Source organism: Eptatretus burgeri, chromosome 9 (assembly GCF_056783735.1).
Source record: "Eptatretus burgeri isolate ZD-2024b chromosome 9, Ebu_testis_v1, whole genome shotgun sequence".
NCBI lineage: Eukaryota > Metazoa > Chordata > Myxini > Myxiniformes > Myxinidae > Eptatretus > Eptatretus burgeri.
This window is the reverse complement of record NC_140969.1, coordinates 22088917-22098000: the sequence shown is the minus strand read 5'-3', so window position 1 is coordinate 22098000 and position 9084 is coordinate 22088917. Positions and strand designations below refer to the sequence as shown.

The 9084-nt window shown below is 41.3% G+C and overlaps 1 protein-coding gene across 3 annotated transcripts in view; it reads left to right on the top strand.

Moving 5' to 3' along the window:
* Positions 1-9084, top strand: part of LOC147019690 (amphoterin-induced protein 2-like) — a 28306-nt gene that overhangs the window by 9637 nt on the left and 9585 nt on the right. For all 3 annotated transcript variants that reach the window (XM_085894327.1, XM_085894326.1, XM_085894325.1), the window contains exon 3: positions 8703-8766. The gene's annotated coding sequence lies outside the window, so the exon portion shown is untranslated. The remainder of the gene's footprint in view (positions 1-8702; positions 8767-9084) is intronic.

Genomic DNA, 9084 nt, shown 5'->3' with positions numbered 1-9084 from the left:
TCACGGGACCCAAGACAGCCAGCCATTCTCCCTCCCCCAGGGCATCAACAATTCCCCCTTTCCCCCGCGCTGAGATAGTGCAACAAGGGGGCCCCGTTCCCACCCCACTCCAAACGTCGTGCCAACGAAACCCGCCAAGGAGCACGGAGTCGGAGCACAGCCACGCGGCCACATCTGCGGCTCGTCCGCCAACGCGTCACAAGGACGCGGGTAGGACCCCCCCGGTCTCGCGGGCCTGGCCGCTCCTTCAGGTCCCGCGCACATATTGGCCTACAGGCCCGTCTGCCCCCTTGTCTATGAGGGTGGCTTCTTTCCTTTGCTTTTGAGTAAATGTGTGTTGGCGCCGTCTGTAAAGTAGAACTGCATAAGTGTTGCCGTGTGTGCGCGTAGTCAGTAGTAACTCTGCGTCGTTGTTGCTTGTGTTTTGGTTGCTATATGTGCATTTTGACTGTTTGGCTGTATATGTGTGCTTTCCGTGTGCCGGGAAATAAATGTGCTTTGTGTGAACTGTTTTCCCGTTTCGCTTCGTCTTTTCTTTATTGACCCTCCATCCTGCTTCATATAAAGGGTTCGTAGTGGGCTTAAGACACCCGGTAATTAATCGGAACCGTCTAGGCCGACGATAACACCGCTCGGTTATCACTGTAGCACGGAGCGGACCGCTTAAGCGGTTCGTGTCCGGAGTCGGCCTGTGGCGTGGTACGATTGCCCGGTCGACCATCCGCGCAGGTACTTAGGTATATCGAATTTGGCGAGCAACCCTATCCTGCGTGGGTGGGCAATTGGCACGGTCGTGGTGGGGTTAAACCCCCACCCGTGACTAGCTCCCGGCGTTGTTCCGAGAGGGTCACGACTGAATTGTCCGTCTGGTGGGCGACGCGGTCGCGATTCGAGTGACGTGGCCGTCCGCACGCCGACGGGTGCGAATTCGTAACAATATATATTAACTTGACCTTCCTAGTGAAGAAATCACCCATGTTTTATTTTTTTAATCAAAAATGGGATAATTAAAGCAATATTTTGATCATTTCTGGAGCTATTCACAACTTGCTATGCCCCGCCCCTAAAAAAAATGGGACTTCAGCGAATCGCAGCGTGACGTCACATACAGAAACTCGCACAGAGTGGATTGACTCGGGATCTCTAGAGTCTGGACCAGCGTTTCTCAACCTTTTTACCCTTGTGGAACCCTTGAAATAGTTTTCATGTCTCAGGGAACCCCTGAATAAAAATTATTATATACCATTATTAATATCTAGCTCTTTTATATTTTTATCGTAGTTCACGTGGTAAATATAATATTTTTTTCGGATACCTGGTTTAAGGAAAAAATGACCCCCTTTTTGTCAAATTTATTGGCAATGAAAAAAAAACACTGCTCGTTTATGAGACCTCACACCGAGGTTTTAATTCACAAAAAAAAACTTTTTTAAATAAAAAAAAACACCTCATGTAACTTGATAAACAAAACTTAAACAAATAAAGCTGAAGCATAAAGGTAAACAGAAGAACTAACCTTGAGAGAGAGAGAGACTTCGCGCTAGGAAGCACAGAGAAGATAGATGGACACCGTGCGTGCGTCCCGTACTTGAGTCAGTCACTTAATGATACACGAATCCGCCGCATACAGGACGTCCACTAACCAGTGAGGGCGGTTTCACACTGGCGCCATATAGACATCGTTAAATACATTCCCTATGGTTGTTATAATTGTAAATAATATAAGAGGTTGAAGCCTCTATTATAATAACCAAGGAGTTTCCAACAATATGCTGTACGTGTATAGTAAAATTACGAATATTAAATCAAACAGAAACGACTCAAAAATACATTAGCCTATTTATGCCTGTTTCTCGCGGAACCCCAAGCGACCTCTTGCGGAATCCTAGGGTTCCGGGGAACCCCGGTTGAGAAACACTGGTCTAGACTAGTCCGATAAATCCGTCGTCCGTCCGACTCGGCCGATAAATCCGTCGTCCGTCCGACTAGGCCGATAAATCTGACGTGCTGTAGCTTTTATTTATTATTCTCTTTTTTTCATTGTTTTCTACTGGTGCTACATGATGACAGTAGGAATAAAATAAATAAAAATGCAACAGAACGTCTGATTTATCGCACTACTCGAGACAATTGTGTCACAGGGTGTGTTCTGCACTCAAGTTTCATCGTATCCGGACAGCGAGGTTGCTTCGTTTAATGCGCGGAGAGATACGGCCGATGACATGCGCCTAAAATATTTCTGATATCGAGCAGTATGCAAGTCGAATTTACATTGTTGAATTACGAATAGGATTTAGTCTAACCAGTTGTTATTTCCAAGTCTTCCTTCGATGTCCTCCCGATCATCATGAACTCTGGGAATTTCATCGCCATTTTCCTCTGCTTGTCCTGCTTCGGGCTCGAACTGCTAAAGCCGTATTTCATTTCCAGCTGCCTGAACTTCAGCTCCCGCGACTATGTTATCCGACAATTCTCCATGTGATTCAGACCAAAATCCTTCATTTCTCTCACACTCACTGTCGTTACCAGACAAATGAAAGTCCATGTCATCAATTATTCAAAACCAAATGTTTGATTTTTTTAAAGCAGAAATGAACGAAGCGATTGAGTCGACCAATCAAATGTGGGAACACACAGCCAATAGAATCACGTAGACCACCAACCCGAGTAATTTACGTGCAGCCTTTGACATCCTGTATATGACGTCATGTGGGTTACGCCCCTTTCAGGAGAATTTTTAGGGGCGTTCCCGAAGACGTTTGTTTTTTTAATTGTACATTTTACAGAATGAGTATTGTGAAAAAACATTGTCAGATCTGAATTCACGATGAAAAACTCCTCTAGGACATATATAAATGAAATGTATGTACTTTGGCATGTCAGGGGACCTTCAAGTCACATGGTCTGGCAGGCATATTTGATTGAGCGAAAATCTTTTAAAAAAAAAATTCCTCTGGGACCGCTTCATCAATCGACATGGAACCTCACAATTGTAATCTGGTAGTGATGGGAAATATATGTTTTAAATTTCAACTTGGTTGGGGACACAGCCTGGCAGCCAGAATTGTTTAATGGGTTCATTTTGATTATATTTTTAAATAAGTCTTACTTGGCTGTGCCTGGATGGGTTTGAGGGTAGAGGAGTAGCAGCTGAAATGCGAATCCTATCCAGGTTCCTCCTGATGACTTCATCTTTGCTTTTTGCTTCTTTGGGTTCCTTCTGATTACTCCAATGCAGCACTGTAACTATTTGGTCTTCCATTTGATTTGAATTGAATTAATTTTAATCCCATTCTGAATTCAATTGAATAATGAATAATAATAATAATAATAATAATAATAAAAAAGTCATGGGTCAGGGTCAGGTGTCTGATCAAATTGGGTTTGCATTAAAAGTGGGACGTCTTGGTACCTGGTCATCACTGCCAGGAGTTATAAAGTGGCAGTTCTAATTATTTCTGTTATTAATTACATAACACACCAGTACACAAGCACCACACAAAACAAGTCTTGGCGAGGGTCTGCAATCTCTGATTGCTCTTTTTCTTGTTGTTGTTTTTTTGCCCACAGCACTTTACATAAATCGTGTTTGGAGGTTTAACAAATATTATAGAGTTCTATGAAGCAGTTTCTGATTGGGTGGATGATGGAAAGGCAGTGGACATAGTATATCCAGACTTTAAGAAGGCATTTGATAAGGTACCACATCGGAGGTTGTTAGCCAAAGTGAGGGCTTGTGGAGTGGCTGGTCAGGAAGCTAATTGGATTGCAAACCGGCTTAGTGGTTGGAAGCAAAGAGTGGCTGTGAGTGGGAGGATATCTTGCTGGGAGGATGTAAGTAGTGGGATACCTCAGGGATCAGTACTCGGACCATTGCTATTCAATATTTACATCAATGATTTGGATAATGGGGTGAAGAGTAAGCTTTCCAAATTTGCAGATGACACAAAGCTTGGAGGTAAGGTTGATAGCAGAGGGGGAGGTGATCAGATACAGGAAAGTATTGATACTTGCATAGATTGCGCAAAAGACTGGTGATGGAATTTAACCTAAGCACGTGTAAGGTGTTGGGGATGGGAAAGAACAATGAAAATAGAGATTACAGGATACAAGGGGTAATTTGGAGTGTGTCACACAGGAGAAGGATCTGGGGGTGGGAATAGATTCTATAGGAAAAGCCAACAGGGATTTCGGTTGTATTCTTGAGGGGGATAAATTATAAATGAAAGGATGAAGTTTAAACATTGTACAGGAATTTAGTGAGGGCCCCATCTAGAATGTTTTATGCCATTTCAGTAACCACATCTCAGGAAGGATGTAGCGGCCATGGAGAGGGTTCAATGTAGGATGACTAGATTGATTCTGGGTCAAGCTAGACTCAGCTATGAGGAGCGACTGAAGGAGACAGGACTTTATACACTAGAAAGGAGGAGGTTACGAGGAGATATGACAGAGCTAAGATAATGAAGGATATATAGACAAAATAAGTGGAGAAGAATTATTCAGCAGAATAGACAGTGATAGGACCAGAGGATATAGCTGGAGAGTTAAGACTCTAAGACTAGTAAGGCAAGGGTCTTTCACTCAGAGGGTAGTTAATGCATCAAATGGTTTCCTTGGAAAGGAAATAGCAGCAGAAACAGTTGATAAGTTTAAATCAGAATTAGATGGGTACCTCAAAGCATTGGAGATGGAGAGGTGTATGGATATTGGCAGCACTTGTACTTGTACTGTAAGTAACGCGAGTATGGATCAGTGATTGTGTGATGTCCGTGAGAGGGTCTTGTCGAAGGATAGTGTGTGGTCAGTGTTGAACATTGTTTACCAAAAAAACACCTTTGCCCACCCCCACCCACCAAGAAATAAATAAATAAATAAATAAACAAACACAATTCTTTCCCATTTTTATTTTAACACCCCAGTGATGTCCCTGAACCTTCCACCTTTTTCTCATCCCCATTTTCCCCCCAATTAAATTAAGTCATTAGCTCGATGGATTTATTCTATCTGGTGTTGATGTAGTGCAGGCACGATGGGCCGCATGATCTCCTCCAATGTCAAATTTCCTTGTGATTATCCCAGCTTGAGTTACTGTGAAATGCTCCACTCAACGAAACAATTTTCTCAACTCGGCAGGTTGCGGTTGCGGTTCGTTGAATAAAGAACTGGATGAGCTGGACTTGCTCATGTGTTGAGCCATTATTAGACATCATTTCCGAGCCAATGTTAATGGGGTCAATATTTTACCACAAAGATAGGTAAACAGGTCTGTTGACAGACAATCGTTAATGTTGGTCAATTAAACAACCATAAAAGCCTTTTCCATCGCTAAAAAGAAGCCTAAACGCTTAACTGAGTAACTCAATAACTCTATAATACAAGAACTATCCTGGGTGGCATTCCACATTCCATCCTCTAATGGCTATTCTTAAAACATAATATTATAATTTCAAGGATTGCTGTAAATGATGTTAATTTCACAACACCACATATTCAATTTTATTTTAATTGTAAACCTCAAAATAGTTCCTTTACCTAAAGTAAGAACCTTAACCTGAAAGTAACCAACTGATTTCATGATTGACGAAACAACTGACACACACATTATTATTATTATTATTATTCTTATTATATTGTTATTCTAATTTCTACAACAGCATTCGGAAACAAAGATCGAAATACCAGGAGTGAAGAGTGATCTTCCAGGGTGATGGCCTTTCACTCCTCCTGTTTTGCCTGACGCTCTACCCACTGAGTAACCTCATTAATCAGCAAGGACATGGCTACACCCTAACGTCCAATAAGGGACTTCCAAAGAGACAGGAAAGTTGGCACATCTACTGTAGATGGATGATCTAAAACTCTTTCCACCAAACAATGAAAAATTGGTAAACACAACTGAAATTAGTGAAAGGGCATTCTGATGACATTCAAATGGAATTTGGCCTCAATAAGTGTGTCACGTGCACATTCGTACTGACTAAGTCAACAAAAACGGACAACATGAAAATCGACCGAGGTACAACAATGCAGGATCTAGACAACGGAGCATCATACAAATACCTTAGAGTAGAAGAGGACCACCAAATGTCACAAACAAATGCACGAAACAATTGCCAAAGAATACTTGTGTAGAACGAAGCTGATCCTGAAACATATCTCACCCAGAAAAACAAAATCAAAGCCATCAACCAACAAGCAATACCAATATTCCAATACAGCTGCGGAATAATAAACTGGTCATAAACGGAAATCAACAAACGAGATATCAAAACAAGGAAACTCCTCACCGTCCACAAAATGTTCTACAAAAATCAGTGCATCCCGAGAATGTACCTGCCAAGACAAGGAGGAGGTAGCGGCCTGATGGAACTCAACCAAGTGTACGGAATGACATCTGTCGGACTGGCTGAATATATGGGAAAAATTCAACAGACTACAGAATCCAATTTGTATACAAACATGAAGACAGCAAGCCAGAGAAGGTATCCCTAACCTACCCTGCAAAAAAATTTCTGAAGACAGGTACAAATGGAATATGTCATGCATGAAACAAAAGCAGTAATTAATACAGCCACAATGAGAGCAAAAAAGACAAAATAAATATATAAAAAGAAATATCAACAGATATATACCGACAACTGGGAGAACGACAAAAGAGCAGGAAAATACAAAAACGAACTAGACCGAGTTGGGATCAACAAAGAAGGCTCATTGGAATGGCTAAGAGGAGGTCAGCTCAACTGGGATGGAGAACGAATCATTATTAATGCTCAAGACCAGGGACACTACACAAATGGCAATAAGAAAATGGCAGGACTGACTCAATCGGACACTGTAGGTTCTGCAAGGTAGAAACAGAAAGTACGAGCTACCTCTTATCAGGACGTAAAATAAAACTCATGTCAGAACAACTGTACACACAGAGGCACAACAGGGTTTGTGGAGTAATCCACTGATACATCTGCAAAAACTTCGATATCCCAGTCCCAGAAAACTCTTGGAAACATGAACCAAAAGCGATCATTGAAAACAAGGAAGTAACGCTCACACATGACCTGATGATTCCATCGAGCTTGAACATAGAAAACAAAGCATTGTGACTGGATATCATACGAAGGAATAAAAAAGAAAAAACATCATTGCTAATTGAGGTTTCAGTTCCCAGAGATTTTAGCCTAAAAGGAGAAATCAAGAAAATGACCAAATACCAAGACCTCAAAAATGAAGTAAAAAGATCCTGGAATCTGAAGAGTGGCAAAATTGTACCAGTGATCATTGAAACAATGGGAATGAATAAGAAGAACATTAGAGATCTGAAAAACCATCCCTGGAAATATTACTACAAACAAACTGTAGTTGCAAGCTGTCCGTGGCTCAGTGACGATCCTGAAAAGAGTCTTTGGAGCAAAACTTTGAGAACAAGAAAACTTCACAAATTGGTCCAAAAATCATGATCCATTACTGAAATGGAGGTGGATACTTCGATACCTTAGAGGACTTCATTCCACCTTCTGAAACCCATGTATGGAGAAAACAACGAACAACACACACAACCATACTTGTGTACATAATTCAATATTGAGAACTAAAAGACCATTTTGCCATTTCTTGAAGAGAATCTCATTCCAAATCCCTCTTGAATGCCCCTCAAAACTCAAAGTCAAGCCTCCATATCAAAATATTTACCTCGTTGCTTGTAGGCTGTCTATGATTTGACAACGAATCCTCCCTCTCAGCACGATTGCAACAACAAGACACAGTGCAAAAAACCCACAATTTTAACAAATGTAAACACAATGATTCAGTTCACGTGTAGTTTTGCGTTGCTTGCTTGTACTCCAAGATGGCGGATCACAAATGTGGTGACATCACTAACAAAAGCTCTGTCCTTAAAATATGCACTGTAATAATTGTCATTGTACACCATCTGTCAATGATATCCGACCACTCACTGTGCATCGTTCGTTGATGACAAAAACCCACAAGCACTTCTTTAATCATATTGCCATGGAACCAACAAACATCGGCTCCCAATAGTGAGGGGGTGGGGATGTTGCTGATTTGGGATCCCATGGGCATGGAGTGTTACTTTTTGGCAACCATTTTTAAATGTATTCTCCTGGGTCTGAGTACCTGTAAAAATGACGTTGCCATTTTCTGTTGACCTTTAATGACCTTGACCCTAGCTCAAAGTTCAAATGTCATTTTAGCCAGAATTGAGCTTTTCCATGATTTCCACGAGCCGAAACGACGTTTGTTGTAGAATATGGAATACATATAATATTCATGCTCTTTTCAGGGCTATGATCATGATGATGATGATGATGATGATGATGATGATGATGAAGGCTGGCAGGGTGGCCAAGAGGTATGCACCGATAGCAAAGTCGATGGCATGCCATTGCAAATCCCCACGCTTCACACCGGAAGCAAAGTTCAAATCTGGCAAAAAGGTCCACTCGGAATAACCTCGTATCAAATTTTGAGTAAAAATTAAAAAATATATTTTTATAAATCTGTTTTGACCCTAATAACTTAAGTCCACACCCACTGGGGCATGCACCCGGGGTCAAATCCAAAAATTTGTTCCATATTTCATGCGTTCCTCAATGTTGATTGCATATACAAAGTTTCGTTTAAAATGTGCCTGTAATTCGATTTTTTTTTTGTATTTAACCTTCTTTCTGATCCCGCCACAGGGGGTGGAGCAAAAATGATGCTGTTCTCGGACCTTTGTGCCATATGCTGATCAAAACTACCAAGGTTGGTGAATTTCTGCATAATCGTTTAGGAGATAGCCTGATGGTCGGACAGATGGACAGACGGAGCCCATGACAACTTTTTTTTTTTTTTAAAGCATAGGGATAATAATTACAATGCTTCATATTGATCTGTTTGGCACTCATCTGGACACTGTTGTGCTCATGATGTTGGAACTGCAAGTACAAATCCCATATTCTCAATTAATTTGTCCATCTACTACAAAAAATCAACCCCACTGATGTCCACAGAATTCAGGTGAAAGTATACTCTCACTCACTTTCCTTGTTGTTCCATTCAAAAAGTTTGAGGAACCAGCGA